The sequence below is a fragment of the Lagopus muta genome, chromosome 4 (assembly GCF_023343835.1).
Source record: "Lagopus muta isolate bLagMut1 chromosome 4, bLagMut1 primary, whole genome shotgun sequence".
Classification (NCBI taxonomy): domain Eukaryota; kingdom Metazoa; phylum Chordata; class Aves; order Galliformes; family Phasianidae; genus Lagopus; species Lagopus muta.
In genome coordinates this window covers 68,115,565-68,137,081 of record NC_064436.1, presented here as the reverse complement: position 1 = coordinate 68,137,081, position 21,517 = coordinate 68,115,565, and the positions used below count along the sequence as shown (strand labels likewise).

Genomic DNA, 21,517 nt, shown 5'->3' with positions numbered 1-21,517 from the left:
GGAAAAATTTCATGTTTTTCATTTGTTTTAAAGTGAGATGGACTCTGATAATGCTAATTTACTTCCAAATGGTTTTCATCAAGGTTTATGAACTGCTTTAATATTAATTTCCAGGCCAAAATTTGACCTCAAGAATCAAAGATATTCAATTTTTGCTGCTTCTTTCTTCCCTCCAACATTTTTAAAATATTGCAGAGCAACTCCTTTAAACTTATTCTTCTCAGATTACTTCCCTGTTAGAAATATCTAGTTTTTACAGATCAAAACGCAAGAAAAAACAATGAAAAAGCATTATTTATCATAAACTGTCAGAGAGAGTTCATTTTAGGATTTAGTAGCGTGATTTCAATTATTATTATGGAGTTATCGCAAAAATTTACATTCATGTGAATTTTTCAAGATAAATAAGTAAATGTATCTATAAATAAATGAAGCTTTTCTCATCCCTGTGCAATACTCGTTCAAAATTCTGCTTACAGTATCTTTTGATTTAAATGTTTTTTTGGAGCCTGGCACTTTGCTCTTGCATTCACAATAACAATTTACCATAGTCCCTCTGTATAACCAAGATGTTATAATCACAATACAATTGTGTATAATCAATAGATATCAAGATGCTATAATTGCAATATAATCAAAAGAGTAAGGCAAAGCAAACAAGGATCACAAAAGAGAATAAGTAGAAGAGCTTACCCTTGGGTTGAGCTCACTAGAAGATACCAAAGTGGAGGATCTCCAGAAGAGATCCTTCCCCTCTGGTAGCCAGCTCTTAAATAGGTCCAGGAGGGGTGAATTGCCTTCACCTGTGCTCCTCTGGCTGACTCATGGCTCACCTCAGGTGATTAATCAGAGGTTCAGGCCGTGACTCAGCAGTTCCCATACACCCTCTTAGTTTCATTTGCTCTGTACTTGGATTTCCACTTTTTCAGGACCTGGAAGACAAAATGACATCTTTCTTGCTGAAATACATTCAGGAAGACAATGGTTTAAAGCCCAGAGATTTTCATTTTGAATCTGTTTCTGCTGACTGCTTGTCTGAAGTTTGTATTAATCTTCAACATTGAAAAGCTTAACCAGAAATCTAATTTGAAGTCTTTTTAACTGGAGATTTTGAAAGGAATACCACTTAGTTGCATGAGAATCTTCAGATGAGTCTATCATGTTGCATTCTGCTGCACTGAATTTTGAATTAGTGTTTGAATTTGAAATGCACTGCTTCTCTGTTTACAAATGGTCTCTAGTAACAAGTAGGGGTTTATCAGCACATGACAGTTTGCACAAGATAGGACAAATCTCAGTGATCCAGTTACAGCTGCTTCTCTCTAACAAAAAGAAAAGAAAAAAAAAGGGAAGTTTATCACTCACAATAGTGCTATTCATTCATGAAAAGTCGTGTTTTTCTCAACCACTTGAAAGAACAATTGCCTTATTGGTGAGGACTCAGCTCGAGTACTGTGTTAAGTTTTGGGCACATCAGTACAGAAGGGACACGGAGGTGCTGGTGGAGCAGGTCCAAAGAAGGGCAACAAGGTTTGTGAAGGGCTTGGAGAATACATCCTATGAGGAGAGATTGAAGGAAGTGGGGCTGCTTAGTCTGAGGAAGAGGAGGCTGAGGGGAAACCTTATTTCTCTCTTCAAATGTCTGAAAGGTGAATGTACAGAGAGCAGAGTTGGTCTCTACTCGCTAGTGACAGGATGAGGGGAAACGGCCTCAAATTGTGCCAGGGTAAGTTTAGGTTAGATATCAGGTAAAACTTCTTTACAGAAAGGGGTGTTAAGCTCTGGAATAGGCTGCCCAGGGAGGGGGTTGAGTCACCATCCCTGGATGTGTTTACAAACTGTTTGGATGTGGTGCTCAGGGACCACAAATAAGTCACTTATCAAAGTTGAACGGACTAAAAATTGAGAACTTTCAATCTAGGGTTAGAACACAAAATTGCAGGCGTGTTGTTGGTTTTTTTTTGTTGTTTTTTTTTTTGCTTGCAAAGTCCATCTCTAGCCTCAAAATGAAAGTGAAAACTGCATTATTCAGAAAAGCAAGACAGATTGAAACACTCCCAATATTCATGCTATTTCCAGAAAACACAGCAATTTCAAATAGCTGAGCTAGAAATCTTTTTGTGCCATTAGTGAAGGTGCATTCTGCTGCCTTACACGAAAATTCAGCAAAGGAAGCACGCCATTAACTTGGATGAATGAATGAATGAAGCCATCACTAGAGATGTCCAAACATTTGGAGGTCTTAAAAATAACGACGTATTTAAGGCATGTTACATTATGTGCTTCAGAACGTTAGAACAACGTTGTTTTACACTGTGACATGCAATCTGTCGAGTCAAAGCCTTTCTTCCTGACATATTGTTTGCACATTGAAACTTATTTTAGTATACTATGCAGTCAAGAGATGAGGGGAAAAATCTAAAATATTCTTGCTCTCCTTCTCCTCCCGCTACAAAAATCTGAGTAAGTTGTCAAAAAGTGAGAGTTGGGAGATTTGCCTAATTTAAATAAGTCAGTTTTAAAACGTTCTTGCTAAGGAGATGTGCATGGTTTGTCAGCCGTAGCTGCTGCAGCTTGAGTAATAGTGGGCAGTTTTGACACAATCTGTACAGTTTTGCTATAATTAGAGAAAGGCACACAGAACATCCTTCAGAACAGAAAATGATTGGTGAAATACATGATTTCCTGACAAGCTTTAAAGATCTTGTGTTGTCCTCTGCCAACATCTATTCTGTCTGTCACATAACCTCACTGTAATGGCCATAAGAGCATGTCTGAAAATGACCCTCCAATGCATTCCTTCATGACAGAATACATGATGGTCAAATCCATTGTCTTTTATGAATAAGGAATCCATTAAAAGTATGAATTTAGGCAGAATCACAAAGGAGCATTACGAAACCGTTTGGATAAGAACTTCTTTCTGGTTTAGGATCAAGACCAAGTAGAACCTGGGGGGGGGTTGAGAGGAATTTAAAGTAGTTTGAACAAAAGTAAGAATTTGTAGCAAATCTATCAGTCTGGAGTTTGTGGCTTTAATACAGAACTTCTGTCTGCAGTGGAAAAGAAAGGTAAATGTCTGAAAGAGTGTCATCTTTTATAAAAAAAGACAGGTGCATGGGTCAATGCAGGACTACTGAAAGTACACTGCAGTACACTCTTCACTGGCTCTATCATCTGTATTGTTGGTTTTGTATGAGATATGTTTGTGTGGCCAGTAGGGACAGGGAGGTGATTGTCCTTCTCTACTCTGCTCTTGTGAGTTCCCATCTGCAGTACTGTGTCCAGGTCTGTGGCCCCCAGTACAGGAAAGACGGAGAGCTGTTGGAGAGGGTGCAGAGGAGAGCCACAAAGATGATCAGGGGGCTGCAGCACCTCCCCTTCAAAGACAGACTGAGGGAGATGGACTTGTTCAGCCTGGAGAAAAGAAGGCTGCGGGGTGACCTCATTGCAGCCTTCCAGTATCTAAAAGGGGATTATAAACAGGAAGGGAACAAACTTTTGACTTGGGTAGACGTGACAGAAGAAAGGAGAATGGTTTTAAGCTCAAGAGGGAAGGTTTAGCCTAGATGTCAGGGGAAGTTCTTTACCTGGAGAGTGGTAAGGTACTGGAACATGCTGCCCAGAGAGGTGCAGATGTTCCATACCTGGAGGTGTTCAAGACCAGGTTGGATGGAGCCCTGGGCAACGTGGTCTAGTGCCAGATCTGGAAGCTGATGGCCTTGCCTGTGGCAGGGGGTTGGAACCTGATGATCCTTGGGGTCCCTTCCAACTCAAGCCATTCTGTAATCCTATGATTCTATAAAAAGAGACCAATTCCCTCATGCCTGGCTTGGTGTCACACTGCAGACGTAGGCATGTTTAAAAGGCCCTACCATTTACTGAATGCAGAACATGGATTTGTTCAGCCCAGAGCCTACATCTGGGCATAATGAACAGTGACTCTTAATTTTAAATCCACACCAGCATACTATTATCTATAACAGTCTGTGAAGTGAAGCACCAGGTCCAGTAGAATGAGCCCTCCAACTCGTCTCCAGGAGTGGGAAAATCTCCACAGACATCAAACAATCGCACCCAAACTCATCAGACTCAAAATTTCATGATCCAAGGTATCCAAGGTATCTAAGGCAGTGGAATTTAGAGTGCCAGGGATAACGTTAGAGATAAATATACATAGATCACTCTAAAAATAATGCCTCCTGCTCATTTTCATGGAAAACAGATACAAAGAACACAGTAACACTACATGATAGAGCAAATTCTCAGTAACAAAATACTATTTTTTTTTACATAGCCACCACTACTATTTATGCATTTTCACCAGCAATGAACAAGAGCATGCATGTTGTATTCACAGAAAAATCTGCACCAGTGGAGATGACCCACTGTTTCACAGTGTTTCACCCCCATCACCCCACTGTGCTCACATCCACTGTATGGCCTCTATAAATGTTCAGAATGTGTTGATGAGTATTATGGGTGCCATTTTTTCCACCTGGAAGAATTCTATTCCACACCTTTTCTTCCATGTCAACCATTCTGTCAGACTGCCTCTCTGCTGCCACCTGTCACAGAACAACAAAACGTAATGGGATGTTGGTGAGAAGGCTCAACATCTACTGCTGTATCACCAGCGTCTACCTTTGATGTTGTGGTCCAGAATCATAAACCAAGAGGCATTACTGTCAGAGCAGCACTCATGATAGCGAAATATTTTAAAACAAAGTAATTTTAACAACATAACTTCAGCAACATATTAGTGATGCTGCGTGGAAATGGTGGGGAAGAGATAAAAACTCGTAGGCACAATCTGTCAGCTCTCACTTTCAGCAGTAGCCTATGGATGTGAAGGGTCTTTGAACTCTCCCACAAACAAAAAGAAGTGAAGAATTTGCTCTTGCATTTTATATTCTGTACAATCCGATAAGGAAACAATATTTAGAACAAAATTCTCAGAGCACACTGAAGCCAGAAGTACAGGATCCACTGAGTCGTTGTAACTATGGCACTGGAATGTTTCAGTTTCCCTGTTCATTAATGAACTGTGCTGCTTTTGCCACTTCACACTGCTGGCCCTGGGAAAATGAAGCAAGCTCTGATTTTCAAAGGTCAAGAAGTCAAGGAACACACTGCAAAAACCTGGAAGGCTCTGTAGGAGATTTCCACGTTAAGAAAATCATGCAGTTTTGCACTATAACACTGGTGAGCCATTGAGCCGTATTTGTTCAACATACAAAATTCCAAAACAGTGCTTTTTTTTTTCCAGCCTAGCTTTATGGATTTATGGACATAAAGATTCAAACAGCTTCAGATTTATGGATTGCCTGTTCTCATCTGGGCCATAGCAAATGCTGGTAGCCTCAGCCCTCTTGCAAATGGTGTGGAACACACAGTGGCTAGATCTGCCCTCAGGCTCTGAAGCAACAAATCTGTGGTTACAAGAGCCCTTTCTCTAATAACTAGTGTGCTGTCCAGGAGCAATGTTAATGATGCTCTTACTAACACATTACGCATCATGGCTAAAGTCAATCAATACTTCTTTCTGTGACTTCTGCCTCTTGATACAGTGTAACTCATTACCAGGTCTTCAGTAGATAAGCAGCCTGGCACTTATCTACTACAACAAACTGCCACAAGTCAGAGGCTTTTTCATTTTAAGAATCTTATTTTTATAAAGAGGTTTGTAGTTTTTTTTTCATTGTACAGATTAAAGAGATCACGAAACCAGGTTCATCTCCTGTAAACAAAGAAACAAATAAACAAAGAAATAAGCCTTTTTATCTCAAAGGTAAAGGTTAGCAAGTCCAGAAAAAAGAGCAGGGATGAAAAACTGGCAGTTGAGAAAGAGCAAATAAATTGTCAATGATTGTATTTCCTTCCTTAAGTGAGTACAAAAACCAGATGTTAAACAAGGCAGGATTATCAGTCTCTGTTTAGTTGGGAAAATAACACAGTGGAAAATAAGTGAAGTAAGTTAGACAGTGCTGTTTCACTTCTGGGGTCTTTTCTGTGTGTTTCCATTTCAGGCCAAGTGCCTTTATAGAGACATGGGTCTCTTTTGCAAGTCAGGTCATTGTGAAGCCACATCAACATGAGCACAATCTCATTCAGTATACAGCTATATATAAAGATGACAAAAATAGTACATCCCCAGAACTGGGCAACTTCAATAAGACAAGCTAATACAATGGTTTAAGATGTGGAAACTCTTCATAAAAATATCCTTGACCAGAACAATGGCACTGCTTCTCTCTGTCCTTATCTAGACCCTTCCAGATATGCTATCTTCAGTTTTCTGTCTTCACTTAGTGCCTTATAGTGGATATCCTTGGTGCTGTGAGAAAACATTACTAGCTAGGAAACTTCCTTTATTCTTGTGACTGTCTGGGATTTAATGTAATAACATTCATAAGCATTTCTGCCTGGCGTGGTTGGGGATGTCGCTTATGTAAGATAAAACAAGACCAAAAAGCATTGCTAGTTATCACACATAGCAAACTTCACTGCTGTGTGTTTGCTTTTTCATTGCATCTCAACTTAAAAACAACCAACAAAGGCATGTAAGCTCAGTGTTTATGAATAAACATTATGCAAGTACTCTGAATTGCAGGTGTTGAAGTGGCTCCTGAGAAGCCTTGAGTTGTGTGACTCAAGGCAACAATCACAGGTAGGAGGGAATTAGGTGTGTGATAAGGAGCTGCTTTGTCAGAGGAACTTCTGGTATTTTTTCTTAACTTTTTACTTGTTTTAGAGCTATTATTCCAATTTTGCATGTCTGCAGCCCAGCCATGTTAGGAGAATAAGTAGAAAGTATGTGAGACTTTGAAGGACATGATTTAGTGGGCATGGTGGGGATGGGTTAGAATTGGGCTTGGTGATCTTAGAGGTCTTTCCCAACCTTCACGAATCTATGATTCTGTGACTCTACTTTTGTCTCCCACTAAAGAGAACAATGCACAGAGGCAGACAAGTAGGTGTCACCACTGCAAGTGAAAATGACAAAACAATGTTTCTTCTGAACTGATGTGTTAATAGAAAGCTTTTCAAAACAAAGCTTTGTAAAGGCTTCTGGAATGCATGCATAAATAGCTTATGACCTTTCAAGTGCTGTGGATGTGGTTCTTGCTCTTTAAAATAGGACTGTGTTTGAGGTTGCATATTTTCAGATCACTTATCTTACAAGTTGCTTTAAATGGACACAGCACTTTGTCTCCTTGTGTTATGCAGAGGACAATGTATTCAATTTATTAATCTTTCATTCAGACTCTGATGGGGACATTTATTTCAGCACATAAGGGTGCTTAATACTGCATATAGCCACACAGAGAGCTGGCCCAGGTCTTATTTAATGGGATACTGGAAGTGAAGTTAACAACAGGCTTGGGGCAACAGAGCACAAAGATGACAAGGTGCTGGGATAAAATGTGCTTTCTCCAGGTTTGATTAATGTGTTTTGGCTCTGTCTGCCTCCTGCAGCAAAAACTCTTCCTGTTGCACTCTTGTGTCTGGAGGGGAGCTGCAAGTGGGTGGGCAATGACAACCATCCCATCTTTTTTTGGGAAAGCTTTTCTGACATCTGCACTCTCAGCGCCCTCTGACATCATCTCTCTCAGTTTGTTCTCTGCTTTTTACTCAGCTACTACATGAGCACTACAAGCAGCCACTCAGGACCTTCTCAAAGAGTGCTTGGCACAAAGCTTTTCTTGGAGTCCAGCTGTACTTCACTTTTTACTGAATTATAGCATATTTTTTGATGGGAGAGACTTCTGGAGGTCTGTAGTCTCGGGAAGGTTGACCAGTCACTACTGATATCGCTTTAATTCTTTCCATCTTCTCTTATCAGCAATTCTTTTCCTCCCACAAGCTTCTACTCTATGGGTGAGTTTTGTAAAAGGACAGTAACTCAGCACTGAAAACATGACAAGTAAGACAAACTCTCTGCTTAAGTACATTCTAAGATGTATTACAGTTAGTTTTAGGGTTCCTACTGCAAAATAGAAAGTAACATTGTAAAACTGCTCAAACAGGGGAATTGGACACAGGTAATCTTTGAAGTCCCTTCCAAGCTAAGCCACTGTATTAATCCCATAGGGCCTATACCTCCAATTTTGCACTGTCACAGTATCCACAAGCTTGTTCTGTTTCTTGGGGGTAACAAATGACTTTGCAAGCAGCAGGTCCAGCTTCAACAGGCTGAGTAAAATCCTCCATTGGATGGATGGATGGATGGATGGATGGATGGATGGATGGATGGATGGATGGATGGATGGATGGATGGATGGATGGATAGATGGATGGATGGATGGATAGATGGATGGATGGATGGAAGAGGCAAATGAAGTGCTGTTTTGTATATCTGTCCTCCATAAAATCTTGATCCAATGGTTTGAATAAGCCAGTAGTGTTTATCTGATAGGTGCCCTCCTTCTTAATCTGACTCAGGTATATTTTGCTAAACGTAAACGTTTATTAATTTTATCTACAGTAAGTGGAGATTGAAAAGAAATATTCCTTTTCTTTTTTTTTTACAGTAATTTTACTTATTTTGAAGACTTATTCTTCTTCCTTGAATCTTCTCTTTCTTGACCAAGGATTCTCTAATCTTTTCCACCTCTTGGTTGCTATGTTTTGGAATAAAGTCACTCATTACATAAAAGCTCATTTTCAGGAGGATTGAGGAAATCCCAATTGGTTTGGCTTCAGAAATCGATACAGTCAAAAAAACTTTCAGGTTAATAAAAGGATTTGAAGTGTACTTGAGAGAAAGCGTTCATTTTCTGAGAAACTTGAGAACATTATTTTGAAAAATAAGACCTATATCCTCTTTTTCATGTTCTGCATCTGTTGTATCAGACTTGTTTTGCAAATAAAGTCGATGAGAATAAAATACTGTCTGACAATTTACTTCAATCCACAGAACAAAAGAAACACTTTTCTGGCAAAAATTATTTTGTCTTCCTTAAATGTGAGGATGCCTCCTATCTCCTTTATAGAGATAAGTTTCAGCGGAGGAGTTTTATGATGACTTTTGGTTTCCTGGCAGATGTTTTAAAGCAAATGCTGGCTGAGCAAGTAGATTTGTTATGAATTGCTCTCCTGCAGTCATTCAGATACCCTCAGTGTTAGCAGACCTGTTTGGGGTTGCTGTAAGGAGCATCTATTAAAGAAGTACCATGAAACATTTATTATAGTAACAACTCCTGAAGGCAAGAGAGTGCTTTTTTTCTGTGTTTGTTCCAAGAGTGCAATAAAATGAGAGCTCAGTAACCTGTCAGAGGAAAATAGTGATTGAGAAGTGAATTAAATACAGTATTTCCATGTAGAGGGTTAACATCGTAAAGGCAAGAACAGTTTTCTCTGTCTGTCAAGGAGGTGTCTCTGCCCTCTGGTGTGCCAGCTCATGGTAAGGATGATTAATCCACCCAGAATGTACAAGAGCTGTTCTGAAAGTAATGCCTCCTATTTTATTATGTTGGCCCATCATGTCAGAGTGGATCCCATTACATTTTATTGCCACGTGACAGATGGCAGCCAAAGGGCAGCCTGACCAAATGATGTCTGACATGGAAGTGCACATGAAGCAAAGGTGTTGAATTGAATTCTTCCATGCAGAAAAATGGCACCCACTGACATTCACCAACACTTTTTTTTTTTTTTTTTCCCCACAGGAATTAGTTAACTGAGTTTTGCATCATTCTACAGGATTTAAGTTCTTTAAAATGTTAAAAAAATAAGATGTGTTGGTAGTTGATCTAAGGTGCAAGGCTGTACGTTCACACACTGAATGTTTTGGTGGATTTAAAACTGTGCCTAGTGCTACACAGGCAAACATTACAAGGGTTGACCTCTTAGGGCCATTACATGAGTTGATCCAGTAGGCATTCTACAACAAATCTAGAAAAAGTTATTTTTTATGTAAGAATAATCTGCATTGTGGGTATGCATACATTGGAGGAACAATGCCACGTGCCTTTAGCAACTCACTGACAATTTAGTAACATATGTTCCATGTGGGCAAGGGAAGAATCTTGGAAGGAAACCAAACACCTTGGAAATACTGTCACTGCCTGCATTGTGCCAAAATCCCAAACCCCAGCAGGAGGAAGTGAAAAACACACTGGAATCACCGCCTGATGCCACCCTTGGTATCTCAGAGGCCAGACAAAATGAAAAAGACTGCTTTCATGTGCAATTCACTGTTACGCTGAAACGTTTAGGCATGGTAGGAATGTCTATAGGGATGGACTTTGATTCTTTAACAGACTAAATAATTGCCAAGACTAACTGAAACTCAACAGCAACAGCTATTTGAAGTGTGTCGGGTAAATGCTTGGCATTTTTACAAAACCTAATACTCAATCTAATAATATTCATGATGTAGATCTCACTATCACTGATATAAGCTTTAATAAAAGGTATTTCATGCAAATCATAACCTTGCCTTCCCTGATTTAGATCTTTAGAACTAAGATTCCACGCAGCTTTGATTTTCACTGGAAAATGATGCAGAACTAGACCTGAAAATGAGTTTTTGAGTTACAGAATCAGGTCTTGCTTTTCTGTTTTCAGAAACTCTGTTTCATTTGTGGTCCAGTAATCCCTTGAAAGGAAGCTATTCAATATTTATCCTCCACTCCCCACTGGCTGATGCCTCTGCCTTGTTTACAAAACATTTTTCAATATCATCAATTTATTTTTTGATTCTACCATTATTCTCATTGATACAGCAGTCTGCTTTCAGAATATGAGTGCATTGAATTGTCTTATTACTGGGCTTATTTTATAGATGAGGAACTGAAACACAGGAATACGAGGGTCAAATGTATCCATTAACTCAGCATCCTGATTTTAAGACTTACAATATAAATGAGGTCAGAATAAATGTCATGGCCCCTTCTGGCCTTGAACTATATGAAAAGACAGGTTATTAAACCCTACCTGGATATTTCTACGTAGAGACAATAGATTTCAGGCAGACACAAAGTGGCTATGAAGTTAGCAAGGTACAAGCCAGTTCCACAGCAGGCATTGTGTAGCAATGTACTGAAGCCACCATTCAAGCCATGTACATTTGGGATTTTTGTCCAGTTTGGCCAGTTTGTGTCCAGTCAATCTGAAAGAACACAAACTTGCATCTGACTACCATGTGCCATGATTTTGTGCTATCAGTCCAGTAGCTCTAGAATGAAAAGCTTACTGTATTCTCTGAGCAACGGGAAAGCCAGGGATGATGCAGAAAAGGAACAGATGGGAGCCCCTCTCTGCCTTCCAGAATCCCAAGCCAATGCACTTTGTGGCCATAGAGCATGGAATATCCATTCAGTTTCTAACAAGGTATGTTTTCTGCTTGGAGCACAATGATCAGTGCTGTTTCTGCCCTATCTCCAGCTGCAGACAGTGAAACCAAATCAAACCAAATCACATCCACAAAAATTTGTCTGCCCAAGTTTGTACCAAGGGAAATATAAGGGCCGCTCAACTCGCCCAGGAGACACAAAATTCAGGAGTTTAAATATTCATTATAATCATTGTCTTAATGCTGAGCTGAAAGCACCCTGAGCATTCTGAGGGCAAAGCTGGCAAATTTAGTTCTATCTTTAGTCCAAAGAAATTAACATATAGCCAAGGCTATTTTAAAAATATGGATTGAAGTAATTATTCAGCCTTTGATTCAGCGACATATACTGGGCACTATTAGGCTTAATCTGAGATGTGTGCAGAAAGTATCTCAAGCACAATGTAAAACAATTACTTCCAGTGACCTTTTCTGCTAACTCAATCTCAGCTTGATGATCTCAAGTGAACAGGATGAAAGACTTATGTGGTTAGCTAATTTCCACAGATCTGTGTATCAATGTCATATTCAGTCATACTGGCTCTGACTCCATCTTCAACTTCTCAGCTTCATGCTGTTGCTGTGTGCCTACTCAGGAAGCCTGCTATTGTCAAGCACCTTGTCCAACTTAATGGGATAAATGAATACATATTTGCTGCAAGACTGATCTGTTCTTATTCAGGGTGGTCTGTGAAGAACCATTGAGTTCCCACTGTCCTCCAGTATCTGCTTCTGAATTATGCCTTACCAAGTAGAAATGCTATCAGAAAAGAAAAGACAGAAATGAAAGAATGTCGGGTTGCACTAAGGAGAGACAAGAGTGGGCAGTGAAACAAGGGCAGAAAGTCTCAGCAGTGGGACTTGTGTGCTGATGGTGATCTTTGGGGACATCAGGGATGCTCCAACTGTGTGTGGCTTAAAAGAAGGAAGCAAAAATGTTTGGATTCTTCCTCAAAGGTTGGCTAGGGATAAAGGAAGCAGATTTTATAAAGCTGTAGATGAAGACAGTGCTAGTGTGCCCATATACTAGCTTTGTCATCTCTAACCTTGTGTGATTTAGCTCACCTGAACATTCAGCTGACTCATCCCTGACTTAAGCCTGATGCTATGTCAACATACAAGCTTGGAAAGCTGGAAATTTGTGAATTCAGCCTTTCTCTGATGGTGGAGATGCATCTCAATCCACATTAATGTACACTGTATTTATTATTCCCACAGTATTCAGCACTGCTGCAGGCTCACTTAGAATGTTGTGTGCACTTCTAGGCTCAACAATTTACAAGGGAGGTTAATATACTTGAATATGTCCAGAGGAGGGCAGCAAAGCTTGTTAAAGGCTGGGAAGGAATGTTCTGTGGAGGAAGGAACGTTCTGTGAAAGGAGAATAAGAGGTTGAGAGGTGACCTCATTGCTTTCTACATCTTCCTGAGGAGAGGAAGTGGAGAGGGAAGTGCAAATATGTTCTGCCTGCCATCTAGCAAGAGGAGGTAAGGTGTAAGAGTAAGTGGCTTAAAGTTGTATCAGGAAACGTTCAGACTAGACATTAAGAGGGATTTCTTTAGCACGAGAGTATGCTCTGGAGCAGGCTTCGTTGAGCGGTGATCCATGCCCTGTGCCTGTCCATATTTAATAGGTATTTGAATAATCATAGAATCACAGAATGGTTTGGGTTGGCAGGGACCTTTAAGATCACTTATTTCCAACCCCCTGCTATAAGGCAGGGACACTTCCCTCTAGACCAGGTTGCTCAAAGCTCCATCCATCCTGGCCTTGAATGCTTCCAAGGATGAGGCTTTCATAACCTCACTGGGCATCCTGTTCCAGTGACTTTGGATCAGCCTCAAAGAAGACTGAAATTTTTTAGGTCCCTTTCAACTCCCCTCCCCTCCCCTCCTCCTCCCCTCCCCTCGTCCTCTCCTCTCCTCTCCTCTCCTCTCCTCTCCTCTCCTCTCCTCTCCTCTCCTCTCCTCTCCTCTCCTCTCCTCTCCTCTCCTCTCCTCACATCTCTCCCTTGCTACCCTTTACACTAGATATTGGAGATCTAATAGCACCATAACTAGAGCAACATGGAGCTTGATGTATGTTATAAAAAGTTGAGCATCTGGACAAGTGCCTTGAGAGCTCAGCGAAAGTAAGCAGCAACCTCCAAGGCCCAAACAAAGATAATGTCCTTGCTCTCTTAATCCATTTGAGTCATCATAGGACCCTAAGGCAATCTTAAAACCATTGAATACGTTGATGGTGAGAGCTGAGATGGGAATTATGTAGGACTCCAAGAGAGGCCTTAAAAAGGACTACCAGCAGCATTTCTTTCTCACACTCTTCCAACTTGATGAAACAGAGCTAAGTGGTCTGAAGAACGCTCTAGAGACCAGGTTACTACATTCACAAAGAGGCAGTCTGATTCTAAGCCTGAATCTTTCCTTCCACCAATGGCTTAAACAGGTCATTTGTTTGCACTAACCTCACACAGCCATCTAAGTTTCCTCATTTGTAAGGAGTTTTCTGGAAAATGTATTTTCTACTTTTAGTAACCTTAGACTCATTATGAGTGAGGCAATTATTACCTAAACACAGAGTTTTAAACCATGCCATGGTATGTTTATGTCTAAAAACTAACAACAACAGTAACAAAAGTACAGCAAGTCACTAGTTTTCCTATTTTTGGTACTGATGAAAACACTTAAGAAAATGACTTTTCATGACATAAGTAACTTAGAGCAGATAATGCTTAGGCTTCATTTCAGTTCTGTCTCCAGCATTTACTTTTGCCTTTCTAGTGGTATGTATTGGCTTTTACTCTATTTTTGTTAGAGAAATCAGTTGTTTCTGACATCATTTCATTGCCTTCAGGGCAGAACACCAGCAACTGAACAAGAGGTCTTCTGTATGACATTTCTAAACCCATAGCAAGTTGTCTTGCTGCTATCCAGAAAGATCGGGGTTGTAAGGCCAGAGAAAGGATGAATGTTCCTGGTCCTCTTGCTTCTATTGAAGTCCTCTCTTCTCAATACCCACTGGAAAGCAAAGCAGACAGTGTCTATCCAACAGAATTTTAAAGAACATCAATATTTTTTTTTGTCTCTACCTTCAAATATTACTTCCTATTGGCTTAAGTATCCCATCAAAAATCAAAAGTGAGTGTTTTGCTTCAGGGGCAATCACCATACGCTGATTCGTGGCAGCAACATAACCTCTGCTCATGGAAACATCAGAAAAAGATCTGCCTTTTAAATTTCAGATTGTTCAAATTCAATATTTCATTTAATGCTTGACGCTGCCGACTTTGTTTTTCCTCCATAGAGGCACTCCAGACTTCTTAATTTCTTTAAGATACAGAGGAGAAAAAGCAAATCCTAATATTATTTTCCACAGTTAAGTTAAATTTACCTACATAGATCTGTCTTTAAATAGGTCTATTACTCCAGTCTTCTTGTTTCTCAGTTCTTCAGGTGAGTCACTCTTAATGTTAAGAACAAACAAAACTGATACCTTGAAATTCACTTTTCTTGTTCACAGTTTCCCAATTTGTGCACAGAATTGTCACAATTACTTCAGCAAATCAAGGGAACATGCAACGTGCATGAAAATAGGAACAGTAGAAATGTTGACTGGAAAGAAAGGTCTTTATTTCTCATTTGAAGGTGTTCATGCCAAGAGATAATGAATTCCCTCAACTTTACTTCACCCCATACAGAATCAATGCAACCTGGCACTTGACTGCTGTGCTCCCACCCAGACGGGCAGCAGTGATTCGTTTTCATTTGCACTTTCTTATCTGTGGGCAGACTGAGAAGAATAAGGGTGGAAGGACTAGGGGTTGATTTCTCCTTTGAACTCCAGTGAATTTTTCACTCCAAATAAATTTGCCAATTACCACTTGGCTATCTTGTAATGCTTTCTCTTTGCTCAAGGCAATCAGTAGACAGAACAGAGAGAACTAAGTCTGAACAGAGCATTTATCTTGATAACATTCAGTGTGCCAGCATTCAAGTTATAAAAATGTCTTTCCAATTACTCCAATCTCTTCTAATTTGTTTCAACTAAGTGAGGAGAGTTAATAATACTGCAGATGGTACAAGTACGCTCATGATTCCTGAATATTTTGTATATATTTAGTGACCCCTGAATGTTGAAATTAAGGGTGCATCTCCTATTATGGCATTATGTGGATTAGTATATTGCCGTCATCTAGACTAAGTTGTCTTATATTCTGCTGCCAGTAACACTGTTTTATTCATTTATTTTAAATTGCCTTAATGTAGGTTGAAACTCACGTAACAAATCCCTTCATCTTACATCAGGAATGCAAGCCTTTTCCAAATATTGTTTTCATTGGTAAAAGCTGAATTAAATTAGTCCATTCTTTTCCCCTTTACCTCTGTTAAGCTTATGCAACCTAGCTTTCCTGTTTGGAGTGATAGATTCTAGCATACTGTCCTACAGACTTCAATCTTTGTTGCATCATCCATCAACTGGGTATGACATGTTGGGCCTCTTACCAAAGTTGTGACTCCACCTCTGGATGCCTCCAATGTGGGATAATCAATCTGTGAACACAGACTATTACAAAATAACTAGCAATAAATTCCCTGGACCATGATTCCTTAGGAGCTAAGAAATTTAATAGTCTTAAGATGTTGGGTCTGCTCCTGTGCAAATGTTTTGTATTCCCTAAGTGGAAATATTTGTTAATAGATATTAACAATTAACAGTATCAGCAAAAAGATGAATGGAGGTTGATGGTGTTTATGCATAATTTAAGAGTAGTGGCAATATTAGTAATCAGAGTAGAAAATATTTATTGACATATAGTGCAGAGAGAAATTATGGGTGTGTAGCTGTAGTAACTTATCACCCTGATCTGTGGGGGGCAATTCATCTCATCAAACTCTTCACATCTGTAATATATAACTCTGTGTCTGAGATTAGATTGTCATTACACGATGGAGAGAAATGGACACTTCTAGGGCACAGTTCATTTCCTCCCACAGCAGGATTTACCAATGTGAGGTTAAGTCTTCCCCAGTGGCTAGAAATAAAGTCTAGCTATAAGGTTCAGACTGACACCTTTGCTAGGGTATGTGAATCCCAAATCAATTTTATATTCTCTATCTGTACAATAATTCTGCAAAATACTTTCCACGTGGACACTTTTCCAAGCATTGCAGGTCATGTTCTTTTCATTGCAATTGAAGTCAGTAGTAAACAGCAAGAACATGCTTAGAATTGCATAATGCAAGTAATCTCTAAAACAGTTTTCACAAAATTGTTTTGTCTTTTCCTTGCTGGAGAAGCTGTGCATTAAGCCTGTGATGTGCAAGTTTTAACTTGCTGTTGGTCACTGTGTTTTCAGAGCATCTGATGTGGTGGGTCTTTGATTATGAAACGAGGAGTGTGTGTGTGTGCACGGTTGGAAAAAGGAGGTATTTAGCTATGTGTTAATTAATCCAGTTATCTCTTTTGGATGATTCTTTTCTAAAATAATGAACCAGCACACACTGAAGTCTTTCATGTCCACATATATTAGTACCACTGGTTTCTGGAAATTTCAGTAAAATTAAACACCAGTTCAATGGGAAATTGAGTTAAACAACTCCATGTATTTATTTCAACTACCCCATAAGTCAGTGTTTGTTCTCATGAGCGGAACATGTGCACTGAGAAAAATTTGACTTCTAATGGTAGAAAATAAGAGATATAGCACTGTCCCTCCAGAAACCTGTTCTCATCACTGTGGTTTGCTATAACCTCTCTATGAAATTTGAAAGTTTTCATAAGGTTCAAACATTTTGTGAAGCCTCAAGAGAAGCTCGCTCATTTCCAACAGTTGCCACAGAGGATATGACAATACAATGAGTTCACCTTGAAACGAATTATGGGCCCCTTGAGTAATGGACATAAAATGTGTATAAACCTCTGCATGTCATGTGGAAAGCTGAAAATGTAAGGTGATTTTTCACCTCCGTAAGTGTAGACTTCAATCAAGTGGCAAAGATAATCTTTATTTCTTTGTTGGCTTGGAGGTAGGGGACCTCATCTGTTGCCTGGAATTTCCCATCACACTGAAGTTCTACCATCTTGGCCTACAATGGAAATTAACTCCAAAGCATTAGTGGAATCAGCCTTAAATGCTCACTTTTTGTGTTACATCTTTATCAGCGGTAGATCTTGAGTCTTTCTGCTGTTTGTTTTTCCATCTCCGCTAAGAAGTTGACATCATTCTTTAAAAAAGGAAAAATAAATCACTTCTTTGGCTTTATCTTGAGCGACTGGCAAGAAATCAGTGCTGAGTTAATGTCCCTGAGATCACATAGGAGAAGGCCAATTATTATAGAAAAGGCTAAAGAGCTTAAATATTAAAGGCCTTTGTCTTAAAAATTTGCACAGTGGAACAGGTATTAGAGGGCAAAGGATTAAGATGAGCACATACTTGAAGTAGTTCAGCATTAACCTGGTGGCACCTCCACAATGTCTTCACAGTGTTATGCCTCAGCACGTTGTAGCAGTGACAGAAGTTGACAGACAGCAACTGAAAGCTGCCTAGGTATTACACTAAGACTTGATAATTCATCACATATTCTTCTTTTCTATCACTCATTTAAATCCATCACAGATCAACATTGTTAAATGCTGCAGAAGATGTGGCCTCATAAATATTTAAGATACACTGTCAAGAGCCTTAAAATCCCATGAGTCTTTGATAAGCACCAATGTGGGTTGGGGTTTTTTTTGTGATTTTTTTTCTTTTTGAATAGTCTAAGTAGGAAATCCCTTGCTTACTTGTAAAAATAAAAAATAAGAGGGAGAGAAAGACAATAAGCAATGGAGTAGTTGGAATATGCAGCATTCATATCCTTCTTTTGCTGTTGTTATGCCTTCCTTGGCTGGTCTGCCATGTTACCCCCCAAAAAGGAGTTGCTGTGCCTGCATAACAGTCTGAGAATGGCACAGATAATCCAGACAGGGACAACAGAGCTGGCTGTACCCAATAAATTCCACTCTGTTAATTGCTTAGTTTTATTGAGAGTGCTGTGAGGCAGCACTAAGCTACAGATGTGAAAGCACATTATTGAGTACGATTTACATTTTGAACTTTCCCAAGATTTGGAGCTGTTACCGTTCAGCACCCCAGAGCTTTAGTATAAAGGCTGTGTGTGTATAATTATCAAGATAAGTGGTGGCAATCACCTGGTGTGATGTAAAAAGAACTTTCTCTGGTGCTGCTAGAGGAGGTTATGTCAGAGCAAACAGCTTTAGGCTGATGCACCATGCCAGGTGTTCTGAATCAGCCAAGAGTGGCAGAGACCCAGGGAGGTAGCTTGTGACTTAGCATGGTGGTGGTTGACTTACTATATAAGTCTTTAAGTGCCAGAGAGGTGGTGGCTGCTCCATACCTGTAGGCATTCAAGAGCAGGGGCTCTGAGCACCTGTTTGAGCTGTAGGTGTCCCTGTGCACTGAAGGGCAGTTGTACGAGATGACCTGTAAGGATCCATTCTAACTCAAAGGATTCTATGAGGACTGCTCCTGCCCTGCTCCAGGAATCCCAGCTTCTGGCAGGTTCCTGCTATCTTTCTGCTAGGTAGGCAACCTGGTCACAGTGGGTTGGAAAAGAGTTCTTAAAATACAATATGTATGAATCTGCTCCTCTGTTTACATTCTGTGCATCTTTCCTGATCTTCTTCTGATACCCTAATTCTTATATACGTGTGCTACAGTACTGAGGTTTCTCCCTCAATTCATTTCATCTTGCATATACTCAAGTTTACTGCTGAAATTTATCGTTTGGACTCTTGCCTATTATAAGAAAAGGCACACTTCCTTTTTTATCCCTTGTAAAGGCTGATTGATATTAGAAGGGTCATATTTATGACTTCATTACTATTTTCCATAAACATTACAGGTGATATCAATGTAATAATGTTAAACAGGCAGTGAATTGACTTTGACTTGAAGAATAATAACTATGAGATCATAACCAAAAATAGCTATGTTTTTAGAGCAACCTCATAACAACATTTTCCTTTTATTATGATGCATAATCCCATTATGTAAAACAAATAACAGAAAAAAAATCATAAAAAATAGAAGGTACAAGACATAATTATTGACTCAGTTTTGCCTAAAGGAGTAGAACTATTTCAGCCAAACATGATAGCATCAAATTTTTATTCCTTGTATTTTATTACTTATGACTCATCTCTGGCCAACACAATTATGCTAAATACTGCAACTGTTTTCAAAACTTATTTTACATAATTTAGGGTAACTTCTCCTGTACTATTTACCGAAACCAAACAAGTAGTAAATTAAGGGAAGGTACACTACCAGTGTCCTAATTTCTCACTTCATGCAAATCCCATTTTCAGCTCTTTGTGTCAGTGGGGAACTGTTTCTGCTACTGTTAATCAAACATCCTCTTCCCCAAAAACTCTACTTTGAGAGATTTGTAACTGAATGTCCAGGCTGCTCTGCATTTTGTATCCTAAAGCTGTTTTATATGGAAAAATCTTGGCAAGTTTTCCAAAGATGAATATACTAACCATATGGTTATGATGTTATCTGCTTCTATGTTATCTCTTTGGGCTTTTATTTATTTATTTATTTATTGGTCAGTTCATGGTCTTTATTATCCAGTATAACTCAGAGTTAAGTGGATATAATATTTCCATTCCTTGGCAATTTGGAGATTTATTGGTATTAATTTTTGTTTTTAGGTCCAGACCCAAAATTATGAACCCCTGTTTTCTGCAGCAGAAGCCCTAAGAACATAGCCACATTGAACATATGAGAAAAGATACAAACCCATTGATTGCGCTGGAAACAGCATTCATTTTTTTGCATCCTCCAATTCGGGGAAAGAGCTCAAGGATCTGCATCTTCCTGCAACACAACAGTGCATAACCTCTGGTGATCGTATAATTCAAATTTGTTTACTTAAGCCAAGAAGGTTTTAGGCTTTTGCTTATAGAAACATAAGTGGATTGTGATTAGAAAAGTTATGTTTGGATGTGGCTTTGAAGCCTTTTGAAGGGTCCTGTGGAGGTGCTTTCCAAGAATGCAAGCAGGATTACACTCAGACTTGTGTTATTCAGAATAATTTTTTCCACAAAGCAAGCTCTATTGGGTGTGGATTTAGAACTTCTTATCTCCTTTTGCACATTTCTTATTGCTTAGGCTAATACAAGTTAAAATTGTTCTACTCTTGTAGAGCATGGTAACACTTACCCCATATTATGCCAAGCTTGTTTTGGGATAAATGTCTAAGAGCAGTTATTGCAAGATAAATAACAGGTGAGAAAATCATACTTAATAACCTTGTAGTAACTTGTTCTTGTGGCTCAATCCAATCTCTTGATATTTGTTTGAAATTGTCTTCCATACCTACTGGTTGAAAATTGGAAGGACAGCATATCTCTTGCATCCATATTATGAAATGGGAAATGTTTGTGATGAATTGTAAAAGCGGGAGGGGAGGTGGAGAAGACTTAGGGGGTACCATTCTGACAAGCTGACAGTTTTATAGTAATTAATTAACTGGATTAACTCGTAAGTTTAGCAAACTATTGTGCCAAATGGGACAGTGGTTACAGTTTCCTGAGTATATTAGCTGATTAGCATTGATTTACCATCCAGATCACTCTTGGATTAAATAAAGCTTTCAAAAAAAAAACAAACCCAACCCCATCATATTTCAAATCTGTGCATAAGATGAAGAAGAAAAAATAGAAAGAAAGAAAAGAATAAGATAGCTGTGAGTCATGTCTTGTTCGTTACCTTGGAAAGTTACAATCCAGGATTCTCGTAAAGCCAAGTGACATTTTGAGAGAAGACACGTAGCATAAAATAGCACAGAAAGCTTTTCCAGAGAGCTGTTTTGATAGCTATAAATTCTACCCCACACAGACTTTATGCTCCACTTGGCACGACAAATACAATTAAATGTATTGTTTAACAAATGTGCACAAGCAGTTAGTTCTGATAGAACCAGGAAGGGACAAATAGCATTTTTAACAGTGTGAAACATGGAGTGAAGTCTGACTCCTTAAACTGGTAGCCTTGTAGATGACAAAAATCACCAGTGAAAGCACTTAATAATTGCTGAATACAGAAGCTGGAAGCTCTTTGGGGAGGACCATGGAGGTTAATAAATCATAGAATCAAAGAATCAGCAAGGT

General features: G+C 39.2%; 1 long non-coding RNA gene across 1 annotated transcript; it reads left to right on the top strand.

Moving 5' to 3' along the window:
* The first annotated feature begins 18,741 nt into the window (after window positions 1-18,741).
* LOC125692028 (uncharacterized) lies at window positions 18,742-21,016 on the top strand. The gene is made up of 2 exons (XR_007376417.1): window positions 18,742-18,921; window positions 20,057-21,016. It is a non-coding gene; the product is annotated as an uncharacterized LOC125692028 (long non-coding RNA).
* Window positions 21,017-21,517: the final 501 nt, after the last annotated feature.